At 43.6% G+C, this 25,789-nt stretch overlaps 1 long non-coding RNA gene across 1 annotated transcript; it reads right to left on the bottom strand.

Moving 5' to 3' along the window:
- Positions 1–1,220: 1,220 nt before the first annotated feature.
- Positions 1,221–2,936, bottom strand: LOC134472038 (uncharacterized). Its single transcript, XR_010041862.1, has 2 exons — positions 2,709–2,936; positions 1,221–1,515 (listed from the first exon to the last, which is right to left on the bottom strand). It is a non-coding gene; the product is annotated as an uncharacterized LOC134472038 (long non-coding RNA).
- Positions 2,937–25,789: the final 22,853 nt, after the last annotated feature.

The following is a 25,789-nucleotide window of genomic DNA, read 5'->3' on the forward strand; positions in this document are numbered from 1 at the left end:
AATCAGCACTCTGAGGCTTTCTTGTTTCGATGAGGGATTTGCTTCCTGCAAATGCTCTCTTCACTGGGAACCACTGAATTCTATGCTTTGGAAGACAGCACATATGCACGATGTTTAATGGAATTAAATGTATCCAGAAACTGCTCCCCATACATATTTTAAGTTTGCCGTGTGTTTCTCTGTACATAGTGGACTGTAACTTAATTTGATGTGTAAAAAAGAGTGCAGCCCTGTCCATCTGTGTCCCATAACCGTGTTTCCTTTTATCTGCCTTTTATTTTGCCCTTTAATTTAATTATACTTTGGGTTTCTCATGTAAGAGAAACCATACGATAGTTAAGCTTGCATGTCTGAATTATTTCACTTAACACGTGGTTTCAAGGAGAGAGTTGGGGAAGAGTACATAAAAAAGAATTTAGATATGCCTGCCATGCACTTGTACCAAATTCCCACAATGAAAGCAGTCATTGTGTATGGCAAACATGCACTACTAGGAAATAAATAGACTGTAACCAACCTCTTATAACAAGAAGCCAAGTCTCAGCCAATCAAAAATGGCCAACTATTCAAATCATATTTAAATAAGACAGACCAAGCTGCATTTTCCCTGGATATAAACTTAACCTGCTCATGTGATGCAGTGGAGCATTATGAATTATTTCTTATCTACACTGACACCCAATTCTAACTGCAAATTCAAATCTGCAAAACTAAATTTGTTGTAGTTTCCTTTTAACAATGGTCTTCAGCACGTCGGCCTGAAGGGAGGGAAAGGAAAACAGTGTTCAAAGCGGGGAGGACTGGTCATCAGCCCCATAAGCCCTCAGGAGCGGTCCTCCTGACACCTCATTCTTCCCCATGGAAAGAGTTGTGTCACCTGTTACCATCTATCTGCTCCTGTATCTTCGGGGGTACAGGTAATAACACTGACCAAACCTCCAGGCTTAACGTCAAAGGATAACTGTCAACACTTCGAGGAAATGCCAACAGTTTTCCAGATGGGCACACCACTTTACCCTCTACCTCTGTGTATAAGAATTTGGATCCTCCCACATGCTCAGCTCTTGGTATTCTGCACTAAAGAGCAGGAACACTGTGGTGTCCTCCAACCATCCATCTCAGAAGCGTTTCAGCAGCTGGCTCCCAATAATGGAGATGAGATGAGCTACACAATGGAAAGACTCGTGCTAACTCCAGTTGAAAAACAAGAGGCCATGAAATGTAGCAAAAGCTCTTTAGAAGCAAACCGCCACTCTCAAGAGGAATGCACATAAGGAAGAAGAAGAAAATCAAGAGCCGAGTGAGGAATCAAGATTTGAGTCGTAGCAAACCAAGAAACCAAACACGGTCTGCTCTAAACATGCGGGCCTGAAGGAACAGCAGCAGCTTCGGGACTTTCCGTGAACAAGAACTGAAAGGAGACATGCAGGTCACTGGTGTCGAGACAGAAGGCCCTCGTGTAATAAAGGAGTCGGGGAAGCATCGCTGCAAGATGTTGTAACCCCACATTGACATCTGAAATGACAACAGCAATGAGAATCAGGATTACATGAAAAAAGAAAAAATTTAAAGGAAATCAAGGATTTCAGGGAAATCCTTCAAATGACTCAAGATTCACTTTTAGCCTCATGAAAGATAATGAATAATAAAACACAATCTTTGCAAAGCATTAATCTTTATCAGTTTTTGTTAAGTGATGTGACCCTGAGAAGAGCAGGAAACTTTTGTGGCACAATTTAAAAAGCCAGTTGATTGCATTAACTAGTGAATTAAAGAACAGAAAATCAAAATCTCGATAGCCCATCACTTATTACCTTTAGCTCCTATATAATGCACTAACATATCACCATTTTATTATTATTATTATTATTTGGTACCAGAGGTCGAACTCATAACCTCACACTTGCCAGGCAGGTGCTTATGCCACTGAGCTAAATCCCTGGCCCTAGCATATAACCATTTTAAAAGGTGGTTTCTGAAAATGAGTAATAAATGAATATAGGACTTATTCTTACTAAAATGTAATTCAGAAGATAAATGCATGAAAGTCTCACAAGGACATCATAGGGTAACACCCGGTTCACTCTGAGGAATGACCGCTTTCCCAAGTGGCTGCAGAATTTTACACACTCACTAACAGTGCATGAGGATTCTAATTCTCCCTCATCCTCTTTCAACTCTTGTTGTTCTCTGTGTTTATTATAGCCACTTATATGTTTATAAAATATCTCATTATTGTTTTGGCTTGCATTCCCCTAAAAATTAATAATGTGATGAAACCTTTCCACATTTGTGTTGACCTTCTGCATATAATTTCTCTGGAGAAATATCTGTTCATCTCTTTTGCCCATTTTAAAGTGACAGATAATTTTAAAGTGATTTTAAGGACACAGTCTTATTTTTAAGTAGTGTAACAGTAAGTGTTCTCCAGAGAAACAGAACCAATAGAATACCTATAATTATACACAGGAATGGTTAGGTTGATTTGCAGGATCGCAGAAACTGAAAGGTCCCACAGTGGCTGTGGAGGCAGGGAAGTGGATAACTGTTCATTTCAAGGTACTGGAAGCCTTAGAGTAAAAGAGAGAAACTGCAGCTCCAGTTTAAGACTAAATGCTTGGAAGCCCCATGTCTTGGTTACTTTTTACTCATCGCTGAGACAAAATACCTGAAGCCCAAAGTTGCGAAAGGAAAGGTTTATTTCTTACAGTTTTTGGAGGTTTCAGTCCACACTCAGTTGTCTCCAAGACAGGCAGGCATGGCTGGGCTGCAGTTCATGGCGGCCGCCAGCAGCAAACTCAAACCAGCAAAGAGAAAAACACACCTTCTTCCTGCCATTACATCACATCCTGGCTCCACCCCTATATGGGTGGAGCACTGACACCATCAATCCAAGCACTATACAATGAACCATCACAAATGAACAATGCAAACTCATGAGGCCTGGGGGACACAAACATAAACCATGACACCCCAGGAGAGCAGCTAACACAAGCCTGTGGTCAGAGACTGAAGACACTAGATAGTCTGATGCCCGTGGGCAATAGCAGCAGAAAACCTACCTGCCAGGAAGGAAGCGAATGCCCCCTTCCTTCTGCTTTTTTGGTCCCCCTGGGCCTCCAGCTGATTGGGTGGTGGCATCTGAATTAAGGGCAGGTCTTCCTCACTCAGTTCACTGACCACACGCCAGTCTTCCTGGAAATGTGCTGACTGATGCACCCTGTACCTTACCAGTTCCCCAGGCACTGCTCAATCCAGTCAAACTGACATTCAAGAGTAGCCACTACAAGTTCTTTACTATCTAGACACAAGCCCTTTGTAAGATAGGTGACTTAAAAGTTCTTTTTCTGAATCTGTGGCTTGCATTTTCACTTCCTTAATGGTATACTTGTAAATGGAAAAGCTTTTAATTTGTATAAAATCTAACAATTCTTTTCTCATTTTTGCATTTGGAGTCATAGTTAAGAAACCATTTGCTGAAGTCCAGCACACAAGCGCCAGCCTGGGGAGAGTTTAAGATCATCGCTCCCAGTGGTCAAGGACTCACCCAGCTCCAGCCACACTAGACTGGGCTTGGGAGGTTTTGCGGCCAGACTAGACCATGCCCAGTGACCTTCTTCAATCAGGGGAGCTGAGGGCACAGGAAGTGAGTTCCAGCACATTGGTGATTGCTGGGGAGAGCTTTGGACCATCACCCACAGTGGTTAGGAACCCACCTAGCTTCCTGGAACCCTAGAGGTGGCACAGGAGGTCCTGTGGGCCTGACTGGACCATGCTCAGCAACCTCCATTCAGTCCCAGGAGCTGAGGGTTTCCAGCAGGCCCAGGGGAAGCCTTGGAACAACACTTGAAACACAGAAATATAGGAAAGTGACAAAACAAAAGACCAAAATGCAATCTCAAATCTCCAGCCCATCCCAAGAAAGTCTAGGAGCCACGTACATAGAAGAAAATACATGCCATACACCTGAAATACCTGAAATAAAGCAGCAACTCTGGGAATTTTTAAAGGAATTCAAATTAGAAATAGTCTCCCAGGTAAAAGAAGAAATGATAAAAATAATGAAAGAGATGCTGAATACATCTAAAGAAGACACAGTTAAAAAATCAGAGGAACAAAACAAAAAGAATTCCTGGAAGAACAATATGAGAAACAAACAGAATACATGAAGCATATTCAAAGACATATACAGGAAATCAAAACTTCCATTGAAAGTTGTCAAAACTGCCTCAATGAAAGTGAAGATAGAATTTCAGATCTCGAAGACAAGATTGCAGCTAGTGAACAGGAAAGGAAAGATCTTTTAAGAAACCATTTACTGACTTAATATTATAAATATTTACCCTTGTGTTTTCTCTAAGAGTTTTGGTTCAAAACTTTAGGTCTATGATTTATTTTGAGTAAAGTTTTATATAGCAGGAGGTGGGGTTTACCTTCATTCTTTTGCTTGTGGGTGTCCAGTTGTTTCAGCACCATTTGTTAAAAGATTTTTCTTTCAACCATTAGTTTATTTTGACATCTTTGTAAAGTATTGTTGGCCATACATATAAAGTTTTATTTCTGGACTCTTAACTCTAGCACGGTGATATGTCTATCGTATGCCAATGTTGCATTATCTTGTTTATTGGTGCCTAAAACAGAGCTTTGAAATGCAGGAAATATAAGTCTTTGTTCCTCGAGATTGCTCTGGTTATCCTGTATCACACATGAATTTTACAATTAGGCTATCAATTTCTACAGGAAGAGCCAGGTGGAATTTTGATCAATTTGGAGAATGTTGCCATTTTAACAATATTAAGCCTCAGCATCCCAGCTCTGATAACTCATTCAGTAATCATTTATCAGTTGCAAGCCACCTCCCAAAAGAGTACAAAGCTCAACACTGCAATTTCCTTCTCATTAACTGTAGCTTGCAGCACAGAACACTGTAGGCAATGCTGCATAACATAAGCAGATTTTGGTGCTTCAGTTTTCTTAAGAAATGTAGGAAGATTCTTTGAAAATCTTCAGACTTCTATCAATTTGGGGTTCTGCTTATTTGTTTTAGTTCTCAGCTGTGTCCGGCACTGTACTGGTTGCTACACAAGCCCATTTATCATGGGCTTGCTCCAGCCGCCTATGGTGGCAGAGAATCATTGGCTTCAGAGGTGGAGATTGAAGGGTGGCTTCCTGTGTTACATCTTCTTCCAATGTGAGCTCCTTGTTGCTAATGTACTACATGTCAGTGTCTTGGCTCCAAGGAGAAAACTTTTTTCCTGCCCGAAGTGAAGCAGAAAACTCCCAATGGCATTAAAAGTGTGCCTTTATTTGAAGAAGCATGTGGCAGATGCACTCGTGGAAGAATCGGAACCACCTGTTCTTCCCTGTAGTCTAACTCAGGAAGACTCTGAGGTATAGATGGTGTTGATTTGTTTAATTTATAGAAGTTATAGTTTCTTTTTTTTTAAACTTTTTTATTTTAAAGAGATTAAGACAAAAGAGGACGTAACAAAGCAGATCAGAACAAAACAATGTAAGCAACACGGCACTTCACCACAAGACAACCCGATATTAACAGTAACTACCATAATGTCTCTTTCTTTGAAATAGTTGAGCATAACTTCATATACAATAATATCAAACATAACAAAATAGTATAAAACCATTCAAGAGAACGAGAGTATTACAGGGCTTTCAGAACCAAATAATAAAAAACGAACAATGGCTACTCTATTATCTCATTTTCCATAGAAAATTTGTTTATACTATCACACATAATACAATCCAATAAGATACAATATGATAGAGCCAATCAAAACAGAAGAGCAAGAGCATGGTAGGACTTCAGAGTAGGATGATATTAAATCAGCACTGGCTATTATAATGACTTGTTTTCTTCAAAATAGCTGTTCATACTATCATAAATAATAAAATCAAACAACCCAGAATAAAACCATTCCCACTAATGAATGTAAACATTATAAGGCTTCAAAGCAATGTAATGGGGAATCGTGATTGCCATAAACACTTATGTACTCTTACCATATCTTACACTAGGGAGAGTATATGATATTTATACATGTGAGTTTGATTTATTTTGCTTATGAGTATGGTCTCAAGTTGTGCCCGTTTATTTATAAATATCTCAATGTAATCAAGAAGTTATAGTTTCTGACTGCAGGAGATGTTGATTAGTATCCTTGACTTGGCGATGTCAACTTGTATGGTCATGGATTTCTTCTCTCCTGAACAATTTGCACCCAAAAATAAACCTCTGTTGACTTTTGGAATTCCAGAGAGCTTCTAAACAGCTCTCGTTCCTTTTGTTTCTCAGACACGTGGGAGATGGCGTGCAAAAGCCCTTCTGTGTGTGTCCTTGGTGCAGGAGAAACTGAGCAAAGATGCACTTCAAACTGAGGCTCCAAAGAGAAGTGAGGGGGCGAGGCCTTGTCCCGAGGTCATGTCTAAGGGAGAAGCCCCTCCTGGCCCTTCCACCCTAACAGGGGTGCCTCTGACCAAGGAGCACTAGTAGGACTTTTGCTGAAGGTTGGGTGCAACCTCATGTCCTCGCTGCCAGACAGGGGCCCTCGGATCCCAGCCACTGCATCCCACTGTGTGAGCCATTGCTAGTCTCAAGTTCTTCTCTGCTCTGCCCTTTTCATCTGATAAGTGAAGAATTGCCATCATTTTAGCACTGAATAACATTCATTATTCAGTATCTGTGATGAAAGACCTATTTACACCCAGGCACTCCCTCCAAAACCATGCTGAGGCGATCTTTCTATTATCAAGAGGCACCTGGTCCTGATTTATACCTGCAGATGCAGAAAATAAATGGAGAATGGGCTGAGAAGAACTCAGCTGGAAACTTTTTAAAAGCCTTTCTATAGTCAAGGGCCCTGAGTCAGTGCACAAGAAAGAACTTCCAAAATTATCTAAGACAGTCACCCCTGCAGATTGGGTTCACCCTCACCATCTGAACACTGCGACTTCACAGAATAATAGAAGCTATTTAGCTTAGTGGGCCAGGTTCATTAGCTGGCTTGAATGGAAGAAAATCCCAATGCTAGGAGGCCTGTAAGCCTGGACGTGTTTAACATTTCAGCAGTTTCCTCTTACCCTTTGCTCGCATGGCACAAAACCAGCTGTGATCCACTACACGTGTGAGAGCTTCAAGCGCTCACCTACCAGGTCCGAAGGAAAATGCCCACCAGGGGTCCCACCTGCTCTGAAGTCACACAGGGAGCCCTGGGAGAGCCCTGGCTGCAGTCGCCTGCAGGCACTGATTTTAATGCTGGATCCTCTTCTCAGGTCTTTGATCGGAGTCGGAACTCCCCCAGGTCTCCTTTCTCACACACACGTGAGTAGTTCGCATCTGCTTTCATCCATCCCCAGAGCTCAGGTGCACATGCCTGGTGCTGTGGAGAGCGGCTGCAGTTCCAAGTGTGCTGCAGGCTCGTGGAGCACAGCAGGGCCCAGCAGGCGCCCTCAAGCTGCGCTGATCTCTTGCCAGGAACAGTCTGATTGTAGAGGAGGCTCAGGTCAGCAGGGAAGTGACTCCCAGGGTCCAAACCTGGGCTGCTTCAACTCAGCCTCTTCTCTTCACACTGATCTCCCATCTCAAAATAGCACTTTCATCTGTCAACTTCCCGGACTTGATATAAAAATGCAGACAAAGATTTGAACATTGCACGCTGTGTTTTTGTGTTTGCCAGCTTCAGAAATAGTACAGGAAAAAGAACTGGCAGAAAAGTATCCATCCCCTCTCCTAGGTCTGTTTAGTCAAAGCTTCCTGACGGGCCTTCACCTCTGTCTGCAGCTGACCCTGACAAAACTGTGGCTGTTCTCATCTCCATGGGCCAGGGCCCTTGGGGTCCACTGGCCCAGAGCAGTCTCCCTAGGGAGCACAGTGCTGTCCCTGGGCACAGCTGGAGTGGGGAGTAGACAGAGGTGGCTGCTCTGGGAATGTTCTTGGAGCTTGGAGGAACATGGATGGCTGAGGATCCCTGCACAAGAAGAATTGCAGACATACCAGAAAGTAGGCAGGTTGCAAGGAAAGACAAAATTACAAACCACACACAGATCAATGAAAGGCACCAAATCGTCCCTTTTGGCTAACAACAGTCCCTAAGGTTTAGGGTCCTTTGTTTCCCTGTGAAAGTGAAACTATGCAAGCCACAGGGTGGCCCAGGAAAGTCTACATAGGACAAGGAACACAATTATTTGGACTGTGGAGTGTGTGTGTTTTCATGGGTTAGAAAGTGAGTTTGTTCGTGCCTACAACATAAAACACCAACATGTTTATTTTCATCTCTATGTCTAGAAGTAAAACCCAAGTATTAACACATAGCTGTCAGTAAGTCAGTGTTCTAAAACCACAAGCTCCCAAGAGGATGTGAGCCCTGCACTCCTTTACAGAAGCAGCGCTGCTTTTCAGAGCTGCTGGGTGCACACCACCTCCTCCCATGGCACAGCTCCCACTTCCGGGCTGACACCCAGCAGTGACAGAGCCTGTGTGCTCCCTGATTCCACTGCAGGAACACTAGCTGATCCCACAGGGTTCATGCTCTCTCTGCATAGAGATAGCACGCCACCTCATGCTGTAGTGGCTCTATGATAGCAGTCCCGCTGATCCATGGCTTCGGTTCACATGGTTCCAATTACCACAGTGCATGGCAATTCAAAAATATTAACATTTAGTTTGACCCTTTAAGAGAGAGGGACCACATTCACATTGTATTGATCCGGTTTTCATTGCTGGGACCAAAATACCCAAAACCAACAACTTAAAGAAGAAGAGATTTCATTTGGTTCACAGTGTTATGATTCAGGTTAAAATGTTCCCCAAAAGTCTCTTGTGTTTGGAAAGTGACTGGATAATGGGGTGCTAGAGTCATCAGTGGATTCATCCATTGACGAGATCAGTAATTTGTATGTTTTTAGGAGTCCTTGGATGGAGGGATGAGTCATTAGGGATGTGATCAGGAAATATATATTCTTTTTTTATTTTTTATTTTTAGACAGGTTCTCACTTTGTAGTTCAGGCTGGCCTTCAACTGACTATGTAACCTAAGCTGGCCTCAAATTTGCTATGATCCTCCTGCCTCAGCTCCCAAGGGCTTGTATTACTAGTATGCACCTCCATGCCCGGCTCTAGAAGGATGTATGTTCTCACCCACAGGTCCTCCCTTATCTCTATGCTCCCTGGACACCATTATGTGAGCAGCTTTTCTCTACTATGCCCTTCATCTGCCAACCACTAAACCCACCAAAATGCCTCCAATCCAATCACCCTCCAAACACACAGGGCTGCAGGAGAGCATTCTAAATCTAAAGCACATCAGTGTCCTTGTACAAAGTACCCAACAGAGCTCCCTTATCCTTTCCAGCATATGAGGGCATAGCAAGAAAGTCTGTCTATAAAACAGAAACTGAACCCTCATTAAACACGGATGTAACCTGATCTTGGACTTCCTGACCTCCAGAAGCGTGACTAATAAATTTCTTTGTGGAAGCCTAAGGTATTTTGTTCCAGTATGGTAAATGTATAAAGATACAGGCGGATCAAACTGTTCTGTAAAAGAGTGAGGGAGGGCAGGGCCAGGATTCGCCCACCTGTTTCTTTCCGCCACTTGGTCAGGGGCCTCTTCTATCCCAGAAGCCTTGTTGGGGGGCTGATTGCCCCTTCTTTGTCTCACAAGGAAACAGAGAAGAGTAGCCAGGAAGAGGTGACAGCCTTAGGAATAAAGAAAAGGACAGGGCCATGTCATGGTCCCAAATGCCAGCCGGCCCCCTCCATATGAGAAACATGCTACACTACTCCCTCGGCAAGGTGACAACTGTTGATGTGGTCTCTTGTTCTGCGATGTGAGAGCCCACAGAGGAGGAAAAATGAACGTGAACAAGCAAAAGTGTTAATAAATGTAGCGCAGACTAACATACAACTTATGAGCCACCTAGAGCGCTAGGGTATAAAGAATTCACACTTTTATCAGAGGGGGCAAATTCCCATAAAGACTATCTTCTGGAAATTTGGCTTTATATTTCAGAACACTGCATATTGTCTGTGATTTTTCACCCCAGACTTCTCATTTTTATTGATGCCCTGGGTCTATGAGGGCAACAAGCATACCAGGTGACACAAAGTGGAATTGCAGGCTTGTTCCTAAACCTGTAAGTTACTGCTTTGTGTGTGCCATCATTTCAAGGATGGATCAGAAGCTGGTGAGATGTGGAGCCTCCTCCTCAGGCATCATCTCTTGCAACTGCCTGTCTTCTACCCAGGAGATGCGGTAATGTCACTCCCCAGAGGTGGCTTGCTGCTGTGGATTTAGCCCAGAAGCACACAGGACAGGATGACACGGTGACCCAGACATTCAATAGCCCCTTTCACAGAGCAGGCATCTCACACAGGAGGGGGCAGTAAAAGTGACCAGGATGAAATATGTATGCACATCAACGCACATGAATGCAATTAGCATGCAGCACAACACTATGCCAAGACAAGGGAAGTGCTCATCTCCAAAGAAAGACAAAGAATATGCTTGTTCATATGCACCCTAGTGAAAGGCTAAAGAAATAATGTTAAGTTGTGATTGTGGCATTAGCTGCAAGTGCATTAACCAAACTGTGCATGCTCTGGACTTTTCTTTTTTAACTGTCGACAATACTAGCGTAAAAGTGCATGGTGCACACATCTGGGAAAGCTAAGGTGTCTCATCTCCAGGTCGGTTCTGACATTTTGTTCCAGAGCTCACACTGAGCATAGTTGTGGGCTGAGTCCAGGCTAGTAAGCCAGAGTCCAGGACTGGCCAGTTAGTTATGTCTGCCATGAGTAGGGACTGTCCAAATCTGGGGTTCTCATCTATAAAATGAGAATATCAACACACCATTCACACCATTCCTGAACTTGAATTAAATGACAGTACGTAACACACACTTATCTTTTTTCTGACTTGTGGAGAACACACGTAAATGTGTAGGCTTTGATCTCCAAGAGTCCCCTGAGGTAGCCGGTATTAACTCATTCCTCAGATGCAGCTCACAGAAGGTCAGGAGGCCACCTACCGGGAGAAGGGGATTCCTGCTGGGTGCCAAGGTCACTGCCTACAGCTGCTATTCAAATGCATCAGCCCTGAGTGCTGGCCAGGCTGGCCTGAGCTCAGACAGCCATAGGACCTGACTGTGAGAGTTCTTTTGGGTGTCATCTAGACTTATTTGTGGGCTGAGGGCAAGTCTAGAGCTTCCTAAGGGATCCAAAAGATTGTATCAGAGGTTGCTGCTTCTCGGGTCCTAGTCAGAACCCCCTTGGCCCGCAGGCTCTCCTCCCAGTCTCAAAGCCTGGACCACAGATTGCTCTGTGGAAGAGCAGAACTAGCAGAGATGCTGGTCTGGCATGGGGCCACTCAGGAAGGTGGTGGCTCAGGGCACGGGGTGCAAGGAGTGAGAGGCAGGGTCAGCTAGCTCCATGTCACACATTCGGCAAAACAATGCCACAAGGTCTAAGTCCATCCTTCCCCAGACTCTGTACCTCTCCTCCCTACAAGGAAGAGAAATGCCACCAAGCATCTCGCTGTGTCCAGGTCCCCAAGCAGGCAGATGTGCTCAGTCATCCTCCATGTCTCCTGCTGGCTTATGCTGCTATAACCATCTCATCTCGTAATGCAAAGATGAGGATTTAATACATGATGTATGGTAAAGGTCTTTCCACTGTAACACACAAGGATACCAAATATGTTAGGGGCATGTCTGTAAAAGAGAGGACACATGTCCTGTCATTGTGGGTCATTCTGTGCAGCTGCAAAGCTGTCCCAGCCACAGAACTGTCCTCCTGCTATGGGTACAGACATACCTGGGCAGGTTTCCCAGCTCTAAGCAGACAGTGACATCAGAAATACATTGTGAGTTTCTTGAGAGCCAGTTTGCCCATTTGAAATGTCACAAGAGCCCAGAGTTAGCCAGATGTGATGGCGCACACCTGTGATTCCAGTATCTGGGAGGCTGAGGCAGAAGGATCACAAGTTCAAGTCCAGCCTGGGAATCTTAGTGACTTAGGGGGATTCTGTCCCAAAAAATAATAAAGAGTTAGTGATACAGCTCAAGTATGAAGGCCTTGGGTTCAGTCTCCACCATCAAAAAAATGCCCAGGTTGGTATAAATATTATAATGGTCACGGTGATGCAAGATTAGAAATAACATTTTATACGTGTTATCAGGCACACCTGCTAGATCAAGGATGTTCCTATTAACGTTATCACAGCTCAGCCAAGGAGCATGGCTCGTGTTTTGGCAGCCAACAAAGAGCTCTCCATTGAGGGAAGCATTTTCAGGGAAGGGATTTCTTTCAGATCACTGAGGTATGCTCTTCCCCCTTCCATCTCTCTTGTAACCACTGGGGTGACCAGACAACTGTCCAAGTGTTCTCACAGTCACTTTCCTCATGGCCATGGTCACAGTGGACCTAGGACAAGTGTAATTGTACGATCTCCTTTTTGGAGGAGGGGTACAAGGTATTGAACTCATGACCTCAAGGTTGTCAGGCAGGACCTTATACCACTGAACTAAATCCCTGGCTCCCATGATCTCCTTTTTCTCAGGAGAAGAAATGGGGCCTCCTCTGTTCGCAGGTAGCAGAGCCTCAACCCACATTCAGGAACTTCTGGCCCCTACCGAAAGCCCACCCCACTCCCCAGCCTGACTTTCCCTGTCAGTGTGAGTAATAGTTAACTGCAATCCTTTTATTATTTTTTAAAGACAAAATCCTGATTAGTGCCTCTTCTGTTAATAGCACACAGAGAACATAACAAACAGAAGAATGAAAGGCTGCTGAATCCTGATCCAGAGATGGATTGGTGGTTTCCCTGTGTGGGCTCATTTCCAGGTCGCTGTTTCTCTGTGTATCCTGCCAAAGAGAAAACTTGGAATTCAGCTGGATGTGGCCTGGTTATCAGGTCTCCTGTTCTTACACCTAGGGCACTGGGCTTCTGTTTCCCAGGAGAAGAGGCCTCTGAGCTCTGTTTGGGGTTTGGGGTAGATGCTTTGTACCAGGCACAACATGACTCAGCATCAGCCTCATTGCTTCATACTCTGGGACTTCTGGATGATTTGTTTGGGTTTGTTCTTATGAACTGCTGTCCTGAGCACTTTCTGGCTCACTGAGTGGTAGGTAGAGAGGAAAAGACCAAAGCTGGATGTGGAAATCTCTGAGCTGGTGGTCCAGACAGGCACTACAGAGCCTGTTGCAACATCCCCAGTTACAGGCCTCCCAGAGAATGACCTGCCACCACGATGGTGCGGGCGTTTGCAGATGAGTGTGAACCAACTGGCCCGGGAGGAAGCAAGACACATTGACTGAAATTCCATCAGCTTAATGTCCAAAGTATGGCAGTCAAGTGTGTTTAAAGTTCCAAGGTATCATCTTAGTATTTTCTGTTGTTTTTACAGAGTGAGTAATTTATTTTTAAAAAGCGGTTTATCCTGATTCAGAAGCCTGGAGAGTCTGAGAGCAGGTGACCACAGTTGAGGGTCTCAGGCTGCTTTGACTCATGGCAGAAAGCAAAAAGACAAGTGAATGCATGCAAAATAGACAGAGCGTGAGGGACCACTGTATTCTATAACAGTCCCATCTCGTGGTAACTAATCCAGTCCTGTGACAGTCCCACATGACAAGGGCACTAATCCATTCCTGAGGGCCCCATCCTGTGAGCCAAACTCGTCCTAAGAGGCCCCACCTCTCAATTCTGCTACCTTGAGGAATTAGGGTTGCAACACATGAGTTTCTGGAGTATATACTCAAAACCATCACAGCTAGAAGCCAGGGAGGTGTCAGATCTGTGATCTGACATTTTCACTGATAATTTAGCCCAAGGTGGTTTCATGGCTGCTGGCAGAAGACATGAGACCTCCAGGCTAGAAACAACAAATTCTACAGCACAGCAGAAAGCATTCACACCTGGCCCCCTAGACTCACCCCAGTTTGTGGGAATACTGCAGGTGTGTAGTGTGGCTCCCTGCTGCAGCTCGGAACCCCGAGCTTAGGATACTTCAATCCTCTCAGGGTACTGCTAGGAAAAAACCTTTCCTTGCTCTGAGGGGAGACTTCGCCTTTATTTCACTGCTCAGGAAACCAATGTGCCTTCTGTCTCGGAGAAAGATATTTTGAGACAAACTTTGAAGTTGGTTCTCAATGAACATCTTTGAAAATCTACCCAGAAGAGGAGCCATCAGTACCCCTGCTGCCAGGATAATAAGCAGAATTGAAGGGTTCAGGCATGCTGACTGCAGAAGTGAAGAGCTGGGACTGCTGATTGGGAAAGGGAAGAATCACAGCGCATGGATATAAGACAATCTACAAACAAGGAGTTGTCAATGGAGGGAGGCATCACCTAATAGAAAGAGGAGGGAGGATTTCCCAGTTTAGTGAAGACACAAGCTGTGGTCCCCTTACCCTGGCGCCTTCCCTGTCATGTCTGGTGTACACCACAGGGCAGGCGGTACTGCCCAAGGCTGCTGCAGGGCGGGATTGACCCAGGAAGTCTTCCAAGGTCAACTCAAAGGTCAACAGTGCAGGGGATGCAGACTGGCACCAAAATCCTCTGGCACAGTGACCACGGGGCCTCCTTCGGACTTCCTTGGGCAGTGGCAAGAAGGGAGGAGAATCTGGGCCTGAACAACCCCACAGGCAGAAGCCACAGCTCCCTGTGTCTGCCGGGAGCCTGGGCCCCGGATGCTAATGTTCCCAACCCCACTCTGGTGTCAGCTGGCTGAGCCTCCCTCAGAAATCACAAGGAGAAAAGTGGGGGATTCTGCTCCTTTTAGCTTTGAGAACACTGTGACTCTGATTCTGTCTCTTCCTTAAGGAGGAGAGAAACCAACAGAGCACCCCGTTCCCATCACGCTCAGAGAATTATGTTTTCCTGAGGTCTGTTGATGCCAGGAGGCACAAGAAGCCACAGAACACAAATGTTCCACATCTATGGAGCATCATCTTCTCACTCACCCACTTGTTCGATCACAAATCTATCCACTCGTTTCATAATGATCTAACTTAACTTGCCATACATTAATGTAAATTTCAGTACAGTTTTATAGTACGTGAACATAACTGTTTTGAAATAAGGTGAAAAATTCACATTTGTATTCTTCAGATATACTTACAGACTCTAAAATATTAACTACTCATTCATCTCTTCATCGTACAAGGCATGGTTTTAGGCAAACAAAGAAATGAGTAAGAAAATTTTAAGGAAGCAGTTTGCTGCATAGAAAATAAAGCTGGGCAAAATGAATAGTGATTGGAGGAGGAGACAACCAAACTGCAGGAATGGACCAGAGAAGGCCAGCAAGGAGGGCCTTGGGGTTAAGAGTGTGATAAGCTAAGAGATGAAAGGCAAGAAATGGCAAGAGAAAAGAATCTGGCTGGTACCAAAAAGCTCAAGGGCAATGGGAAGCCATGGAACAGCTTTCACGGATGGAGCTACTTGGTCTGATTTATGCTGTAAATACCAACCTGGTCAAGGGGTGGGCAGGGAGACCAGATGAAAGGTCAGTACTAGCTCCCACACGCTCTTCCAGCATTAGTGGTACCTGGGTGAGCAGGTGAAAGATAAGGCCAGCTTACTTTTATCAGTCTTGAGGTTCAAATAGGAAAATATCTCCTGCTTGCATGTGGAAGACATGAAGCAAATTAGACATGGATGAAAAGAGGAGCCGATGTCCTGACAGTGGATGGCCAACCTCCAGGTCCGTGGTGGGCGATGGGTGATAGGTTGGTGGGAGCCTCAAGCCAGCCTGCTAAGAAACAAGCCAAAACTTTGGCCATCTGCCTGCAAACTCCTCCTCCCCTCCCACCTCAACCCCAGGACTCCAGGAGAAGACTCCACAGGTCCTTTCCATGAAATCCAAGGACCTAAACACGAAGTAGATTGTGGGTAAAGCTGCCAAAAAGAAAGAGAAACCAGCCAAGTACGCCACTGCCAAGGAACATTCTTTAAAATGTGCTGTGCACAGTTTGAGAGATAAAAGGACTGGCCTTGCCTTCCTGGACCGTGAGGTCCAGACAGACAAGCAGGATAGAAGCTCCCTGAAAAGACATCACAGGCTGCTACTGTCTCCCCCGCCTCCAAGCAAAGGAGGCTGAGACCAGCATTTTTGGGGTGAACACACCAGCGCTGTCAGTGTAGCTTAGGGTCAGGGTCACAGTTGGAGCTTAGCCAGAGTCTGGTTGCCCCACAAGCACTGATTGGCACAAGCACAATAGAGAAGAACCACATAGCCATCCCAAGAGCCAAGGCCTTCCCGGGAGTGTGGACGCCACTGCCTCCTCCCTGGCTGCCCAGGCCACAGCTCCCAGCCCGCCAGGCCAGCCCAAGGTGCACACCCAGCCTCCATCTGTGTCAACCAAATGCAAGCACTGTTGCCACCTGTTATGGTTTGAAACTGGTTTGAAAACTGGTGGTCAACTTAACGCCAGCTGGATTACATCAGCATGCATTGAGAAAAGATGCTCCACCTGAGGAGAGTTGCCAGGATAAATAGGTGGAGAAGAAGAGAGGTGTGGAGAGGGATTGAGGCATTAAGGAGACATTGTGGGTTCTCCTATGAGTTGTTGTCTGAGCTGTTGGTTCTCCTGGAGAAGCTTTGGTCTTCACATCGAGCATTGCTTCCTGGCTCTGGAGGGGAAGACATGTGCTGCCTGGCCTCCAGGATGAACTCATCATGCTGCTTCCTCGCACGTACCCGACTGCTGCTTCCTGGCACGTACCCGACTGTGCTTGTCGTCGGAGGAGCTCGGGGCCTCCGTGTCGCTGAGGACAGTGGGGTGCCTTTCAGGACAGCCCTGCTCTTTGTTGTGAGTGTGACTTCTCGGCTCCAGTGTAGAATCCTCATCCAACTACCACACTCCTTCATCCTGCTGGCATAGACTTTCTGGCTTCCACTGCTGACCCTTGGGTCTTCCCAGCACGAATCAGTAAAGGAGACTGGTGTGAGTCCTTCTTGTAGGCCCTGGATTTCCAGTTGGACTCGTGGAGGAGTTGTCCTGAGCTCTGGGTTTTTATCTGGACTCATGTGGGACATTGCCGTGGGGTTTAGACTCTTGACTAATTAATCTATGTCGTTGGTATTGTGGATAGATTTCCTGCATTCTCCTGTGTTAACTTCCAGTGACCATTATAAAAATATTATAAACTCCATGTCCTGATCTGAATTGTTCTCTGTGTACAACCCCTGACTACAACACCACCCTAATTTGTTTCTCATTGCTCTCTTCCTAATGAGCCCCTTCAAGCCCGCTAAGGGGCCTAAATTATTATTTTACTTTCTCAGGAAAACTGCATGCGATTTAATGAGTACACTGAGGCATGTTCAGCCTCCCTTGTACGCACCCCAGCAAGGAGGCTGAATCACTCCAGGTTTCCAGGTCCAAAACACAGCCCTCTCCCAGCTGAGTTTTCCACACACTAGAGAAGCCACTAGCAGTCTTAAGTTCCCAATTGCTTGGTCACTGTGTGGGCCATGCTTTGCAGTTGCCATCAACAAAAACCCACTCTGGTTAGGTGACACAGGACAGGAAGGCATTGGAAGGCTATCAGGGTACTCCCAGAATCAAAGGCAAAGCCCTAAGAGTGGCCTGAGCCAAGGCAGGCCACGTGGCTGCCGTAACAGCCAGGTTCTTATCCAGGGCAAGCCTGGCATCAACACCATGACAGCTGCCACCGCTGGACCGTCCAGATTCATTGCTGCTGCTTCTACCACCAAGGCTACAGGGTGCATCCCAGGGTCCCGCTCATCTCTACCTCCCCAAACTCCTGAGGTGGGGGGGGTCTGCTTGGTCAATATCTGTGCTGAGAGGGTCCCAGACCTGATTCCTGTTGCCCAAACATAAACTGGGCTTGGAGATGGTGAGTTGCATTTAAAAATAACAAATGTCTACCACCATCACCGAGTGCTGCAGTAATACTGGTCAAAACGTTTTAATAGCTCTGAGCTTCACATTTGTCCTTAACAAGCACTCGTTACATTGAAATGATGATTTTTTAATATATAACCTGCTGGGAGGCCATTTATTTCTGATATTAGGAGAAATTAGTGTCGGCCTAAGTGACTTGTCATGGGCAAGGCTGTCACTGCAGTGGGCAGGAGGGTAACCTCAGCCTGGGGATATTGAGTCATGGATGCCTCACACCACACACAGGACACTGACTTACAGGGGTCGGCAGATGCAGATCTGTAAGAATCTGAGATCAAGGAAGTTCAAGGAATTAAATCATCAGATAGGAAATTTTAATAACGAGCTAGAAAAAATATTTTAAAAATCAAAAGGATGAATACAGTATTTGTAATTGAAATCCATGGGTGAGTTTTAAGAATTACTCAAGAATGGCAAATAAAATCATCCAGGTTGAAGCATAGAGAAAAAAAAAATAAAGAAGGCACAGAATAAAACATGAGATATATTGAACATAACAAAAATGCATAAAATACATGACAGTGGAATCCCAAAAGGAGAGATGAAAATAGAAAACAATCAACATTTAAAGAGATTTTTTAAACATTTAAAAACATCAAGTTAGCAAGTGCAAGGTTCTGAGTTCAATTCCCAGTAACAAAAAAAAAATCAAGTCATAAATTAAGAATAGGAAATCCACAGGAGAAATATAAGTAAAACTTAGGCATATTAAAGCAAAAGTGCTAAAATAAAACACAGATAAAATCTTAAAAAGAAACCAGTAGAAGAGAGTACATTATTACCATCAGAAAAGCAACAGTAAGACTGACCTCTAATTTTTTCAGAAATACTAAAAACCAAAAGACATGAAATCATAGCTTCAGAGTGCTGACTAAAAATAATTTTCAATTCTCCAAACACGAGAGTGAACCATAAGTATTTCCAGACAACAAAACCTAAGAAAATTTGCTGCCAGCACTCATGTACTAAAGAATACTATTCAGACAAAAAACAAATGATCTCAACTGGAATCATGGGAACCCAGGGAAAAAATAAAAGCCCTAGAAAGTATATATAATAGCAGATAAACCTAAATTAATATTTACCAAATAAGAAATAATGTTATTGAGATCTTATAGCACTTTAAGTAATTAAGAGAAGTTACATAACAATAATTCTATCTATGGGAAGAGAAAATGAATTAAAATGTCATCAGGTCCTTAAATTCCCTGAGAAGTACTAAAAGAACTAATTTGTATTACAGTGTATTAAGTCAAGGATACATGTTGTTATTTCTAGAATAAAAATAGTGTAAACTAATCAAGTAACAGATGAGCAAAATAAAGAACAAATAGAAAATAAAACAGAAAAGATAAGAACATAGAATAGAAATAACCTGTAAGTAGGTTGTACTACAGTGGTAGATTGAACCAAAAAATGTAGTAACATTAATGATGATAATAAAGGTAAATGCACTAAAGAAATCTTATTGAAAGATCTACTCTGTCATAACTGATTGAAAAAGAAATAACTATATGCTGTTTGTTAGAGATAACATCTTAATCATAAGGATGAAGAAAGTTTGAAAATAGAAAGGTGAAAAAATACAAACTATAGATTGAACAATCAGAGCTGGAAGTTGGGTAGAAGGAAAACCTTTCCAACATTAAAGAAAGACAGTGGACATGCTGTTATGGAAATATCCAAGAATCAAAGAAGAATCGAACTGGTTCCCAGAAGCACCGAGACGTAAGAGACAACCCCAGGACAAGCTCTCCTGTCAGGCCATGGTTGAGTTTGTTTGCCATGAGTGTGGTTCAGTTCTCCTGGGGATTTAACCCAGAGGTACTTGCCACTGAGCCACATCCCCAGCCCTTTTTTTAAAATTTTCAATCAGAGTCTTATTACTGCCCAAGCTGGACTCCATCTTGCAACCGTCTTGTCTCAGCCTCTCGAGTTGCTGGGACCATGGCAGGTACCTCCACATCCAGCCAGATCTGTGCTTCTATAACATACCTAGAAAGGACACCACTGACCCTTAAATAAAAGTTAGCAATTCATGCTTGACTACTGATTAATCACTTCCTAAACACGCATTTGTATTGCCTCCTAAAAACTCACATTGCAAAGTCCAACTTTCAGTAGCAGCACTTTCCCTTCCCTACTACTCTCACCTGGCCCCCTGTTCTTGATCTTTTATCTTATAAATATTCTAATCCCCAGCCAGAATCAGACCTGGGTCACGTGACCTGGCTGAGACTCAATAGGTTATCCGAGGTCAAGTCCCTGCAGCGGTGATCATTTTCTACCTGGGTGCTGGCCCACCCTGTGGGTCTCCATCCACCAGTCATTGCACATATAATCCTTCCCCAAGTGGGGTCCACCCCTCCCAATCACTAACCATTATCTCTTCTCTCCCTTTGGGACATTTTGTAGCCCTGTACTTTGGTTTGACCTCAAGATCCTGAGTTAACTGAATTCCAATTCCTCCTGGAGGGTTGCATCCCATCCCCACTAGGTATTCTCTCTCTCTCTCTCTCTCTCTCTCTCTCTCTCTCTCTCTCTCTCTCTCTTTCTTTCTCTCTCTTCTTCTTAGCCCCTACCCTGCTGCCAGCTTTTCCAGTTCAATTCCTCATGCAATTATCTTATGATAGCTAGTTTGAGAGGCTCTTACCAGCCACAGTTGACACAATTTGAGAATCAAAAGGAATGATGATTATTGATTTTAAAACATATAAAATCCCATGAGTTCCTAATAATGAGAGACTGAAAACTAGAGAAGGACAAGATACAAGACAAATGCCTTAGTTACCATTACTGGAGGCAGCTCTCAAAACATCTTTTTCTGAACACTAGAAGTTAAAGAATAAGACATTTGCTACCTTTTTTAGCAGGAATTGTATTTCTGAGTAGTAAGCAAATAGCCCAGTTAATAAAGAAAAGTTCTATGTTAAAGAAAAATGTGTCTAATAGATGTGGGAGGTTTGGCAGAATATAAAAATTACCATTTGAAAATCCTGAGGTAGTTAATTTCAGCAGTGACTGTTAGGAATAGTAACTCTTTGGGGAGAAGCAAAGATGGTGGATAGATATTAACTGGCTACAGAAACTCCCTGAGATAGTCAACTTAGAATTCAACAGCATGGAGAACCCCAAACAGAGGGAGATGAATTCTCTCCTCCCAAGAAGAAATTAAGGCAACTTGCTGACCATCCAAGGTCCCGCCATGACTTGCCAAGTCGTCCAAGGACCTGCCGCTTCAACTCACTGGAGGCGCAGTTACATTGAGTTCAAGGGTCAGCAAGCCGAATGGAGAGCTGAGTCGGTGGGGAGCCTACATCGACCTGTGGTGAGTGATGGGAATGGAGCCATTCTACAAATAGGGGGGCCCTGGTGGATGACATTCTGGGATCAGGCAGAACTGGCAAGTACGAAGGGCAGCAGTGACTTCAGTCAATTGTTCCATTCCCAAACGGGATTGGTGGAGTGAGCTAGACCTGGGTCACATGACCTGGCTGAGACCCAATAGGTTATCCGACGTCAAGTCCCCGCAGCGTCGGCACACACTAACCACACTAGCCCAGTGGGGCCTCAGAGGTTTGGCTGGTCTGGAGGAAGGCAGCGCAAAGTAATATAGTAGTGCACAGCAGCTTGACTAATCCGGAGGGGAGGGGCCGGCATATGCTGTCCCTGTCTGCAACTCACTAACACACTGCAGTGTGAAGGTCATTTAGCCAGCGCACTTCAGAAGAATTGTAACCAACAAAGAAAGAAACTGGGGCCTCCTGGACGAAGCAAAGAAGATGGGAAGAGGAAACAACAACAAAAAGTCCCCAGGCCCCAACCCTGAGAACCTTGACCCAGGACAGGTAAATACAAAGGAGAATGAGAACAGCAAACATGCAATATCAGACACAGTGCCAGTGGACATAAAGAGATGTATTTGGGACCTCATAGACGAGTTCAAAAGTGAGATATTTAGCCAAATAAAGCAAGATATAAGAAGATTAATAAAAGAGATACTAAGCACCCCTCAAGCAGACACAGATGGAAGAAGGGAGGAACTGAAACACAGGAGAGAACCATTTGGTGAGAATATTAAAAAAAATATAGAATACACGAAGCAGATTCAAAGAGATCATTAGGAAATTAAAAACTCTATGGAAAGATGGCAAATCAGCTTGAAAGAAACTAAGGATAGATTATCCAAACTGGAGGACAATATTGCAATGTGGGAGTATGAGAAGGAAAACGTTTTAAAAGTAACAAGGAAATAAGCAGTAACAATACAAAGGCTAGAAGATGACAAAAGGATCTATAACTTGAGGATAAGAATGTAAATGAAGAATCAGGGGTACAAACAATGGAACCATGTTACTAAGTTTTGGTTGGACAGTTGAACAGAACTGTTTGCAGTCTCGCTGTTTGAATTCCCACTTTACATGTTCCATTTTTGTATCTTGAACAACTATTTGTAAAACGACAATATGTAAACATCAACTAGTGATTTCTTACTGTTCATTTTTTTCTCTGCACATATGTATTATTTCTACCTATTTTCTGTTTTGTTTAGTCTTTCCTTCAATAAAATTTAAAAAATAAATAAATAAAGGAATAATAACTCCATACAGTGAGCAGTTAACGAGAACCGGATATTCACATGATACTAAAAACTCAGTTCAGCTCACTTGCTGGTCACAGGGAAGAAATGCAACTTTCTGCAAGAGAGACCTCCTTCCCTTAACCCAGCACAACATCGTTAGGATCAGCCCAGCAGCGTGGTTGCCTCCTGTTGATGATACAGCATGACACTCACAGATTCACCTATGAAATTGTACTTTCAAAAATAAACTTAACCTGCCTCCATTGAGCCCCAACCCTGCCCTGGTCTGGCATACAGGGTTATGGGATGGGAAAGATAGAGCAGCAAGGTGAATTTGTTTCAGTGCTGCTGAGTAATTCTCCTCCTTTTAATAAAATGAATCTATTTGAGAGGAATGAAGCTGAATTTATCTTGTCTAAAAGGTCCTTTCCTCTGGTTCCTTTTTCTTCTCCTCTTTTCTAGTAAAGCAAAAATGGTATTGTGCGTGTTTTGAGACTAGAAATCCCATTCAGTGATTTTACTGATATTACTGAGATCTCTGCTGTGAACCAGGTACATGCTGGTTACGCAGCTGTGACCAGGCAAAGTACCAGAGGTTAAGAAGTTTACATTCTAGTGAAGAAGACAGGCAATCAGGATGCAAGTACTTATGGAGTGGGTACTGTGAAGAAAAATAGAGGTTAAGGGCTGATGTGGAGAGGAATGCTGCTCTATAATAATTGGTAGCTGGATGTGGAAGCTCACACCCATAATCCCAGCACTCAGGAGGCTGAGGCAGGAGGATCAATGCAAGTTCAAGGCCAGCCTGGGCTACATAGTGGGACCCTATCTCAAAAACCAAAATAACAATAAAGAAAGAAAAAGAAAAGGTGGTTACAGAAGGCCTATTTGAGGAGGCAGGATAGGGAGAGGCCCTAATGAAGTAAGCATGTGAGCCATGTGACTATTTAGGGCAAAGCACTTTAGCCAGAACCGAAGGCAAATGAAATGACTCTAAAATGGTAGCACACACAGCATGTTCCAGGAATAGCACAGAAGCCAGTGAGGTTACATCAGTGCTGATTAGCAAAAAAGAATGGAGCCAGCCCCACCCCTACATGCATGTGAGCAGCCATCAGGATCCTCCTTCAGGTAGCCAGTGTGGGCCAGGAGAACCAACCGGCCACACCTTGGAGAAGCTGCACATGCCTGGAGAAGCCTACCCCCGCACCCCACCACCTCCTGGGGAGCCTGGGTCAGAGAAACCCAGGCGCCTGGCCCATTCCCCTACCCAGTGGACAGGTATGGGAAGCACCTAGGATCCTACAACTGTCTTGTCTGGAGGAAACCAGGAAAACATCAAGAAAAAAGAGCAAAAGGCAATCTCAGACCTCCAGCCCACACAGAACAAGTCCAAGAGACACGGACATGGAAGAAAGCATAAGTTGCACACCTGAAACTTCTGGGATGATGGCAACTGAAATAAAGAAACTACTTCATTAGGCCATAAAAGAAATTGGATCAGAATAATAGCTCAGGTAAAAGAGGAAATGACAAACCTAGTGAAAAGATTCCTGAGTATATGTGAAGAAGACATAGATTTAAAAAAAGAGAGAAGCATAGGAAAATGATGGAAATCCTGAATGAGCCATAGAGGGAAGAATTGGGATGCAAGAAACAGATTCAAAGAGATATCCAGGAAATTTAAAACTCCATTAAAAGCTGACAAAACTGCTTGCAAGGAACTCAAGATAGACTCTCAGACCTGGAATACAGGATTGTAGCTAGCGATCATGAAAGGAAAGATCTTTTCCTTTGTTCTGTTTTGTTTTGTTTTATTCTCTTTAAAATAAAAAATGTTTAAAAACTAACAAGGAACCAAGAAATAACAATTCAATGGCTGCAAGATGATGCAAAGAAAAATAATTTAAGAATAACAGGTGTCTGCAAAAAAACAGAGGTCAACATAAATGACATAAAAAGACTATTTACAGAAGTAATAGCAGAAAATTCCCCAAGCATGGGGAAAGGAATAGATATGCAGATAAGTGAGGGTTATAGCACTCCAGCTAGCCATAACCAAAATAAACCTACACTCAGAAATATAATAATCAAGATCCCAGAAATTCAGCAGAAGAACAGAATATTAAGAGCTTTTAGAGAAACGAAACAGATCACCTATAAAGGAAGACCCATCAGAATCATAACAGACTTCTCAACACAAACCCTTAAGCAAGAATAGTTTGGAGTGAAGTGCTTCAAATCCTAAAAGAAAACAACTTCCAACCCACATTGATGTGCCCTGAAAAAACATCTTTCAAAATAATGAAGGTATAAGATACTTCCATGATAAAAAGCAACTGAAGGAATTAACAGCCACCAAACCAACCCTACAAGGAGTACAGAAGGACATTCTAGAGAGAGATAAAAATTACCACAGTTCCAGGAACAGAAGCAGGGAGAGATCACTTCGTGGAGCAAGCAATTGAATGGAGGGGGAAAAAAGTAGGGAGACAACAGCAGGAAAATAGCAAGGCAGAGATGAGCCAGTGCATGTTGGTCATCACCATTATCGTAGATGGCCTCAATTCACCAATAAAAAGAACACAGGCAGAGCGGATCAAGAAACAAGATCCATCAATATGCAGTATACAGAAAACATTTAACTCAAAAAGATATTCATAGACTGAAAGTCAAAGAAGAAAAACAATGCTCCATGCAACAGGGGGCCAGAAAAAGGCAAGATTAGCTTGTCCATCAACTGCAGAATGGATAAGAAAGATACGGCATTTTTATATAACGGAGAGCTACTCAGCTATAAAGAAGAATAATCTTGAGGCTCTTATAGGTAACTGGGTGCAACTTGAGATCATGCTCATGGGTGAAATGGTTCAGACTCATGGGTGAACATCATGTTGTCATTGTAGTATGAAAAACTAGAGTTAGTGGAATATAAAATAGATATTGTGAAAGTGAAAGGGGAAGAAATGTCTAAAAAGGGAAGATGGTAGCCATTGTTAATTTCCTATTATCTTGTTTTGAAGCCCTTAATTGTTTCTATTGTTCTGTTTTGTTTTGTTTGATTTTATCATGTCTTATGGTATAGACGGCTACTTCAGTGATAACAAGGGGCATTGTGATAGTCATCATTGACTTCCTACTATCTTGTTTTGAAGTCCTGTATTGTGTTTACTGTTTTGTTTTGATTGGTTCTATTCTGTTTTACTTTGTTTGGTTTTATTCTCTCTCTCTCTTTTTAAATTTTTTAACACCAAGTACAT

This window comes from Cavia porcellus, unplaced genomic scaffold (assembly GCF_034190915.1).
Source record: "Cavia porcellus strain 051 isolate PalLab524CR breed Dunkin Hartley unplaced genomic scaffold, mCavPor4.1 scaffold_21, whole genome shotgun sequence".
Lineage (NCBI taxonomy): Eukaryota > Metazoa > Chordata > Mammalia > Rodentia > Caviidae > Cavia > Cavia porcellus.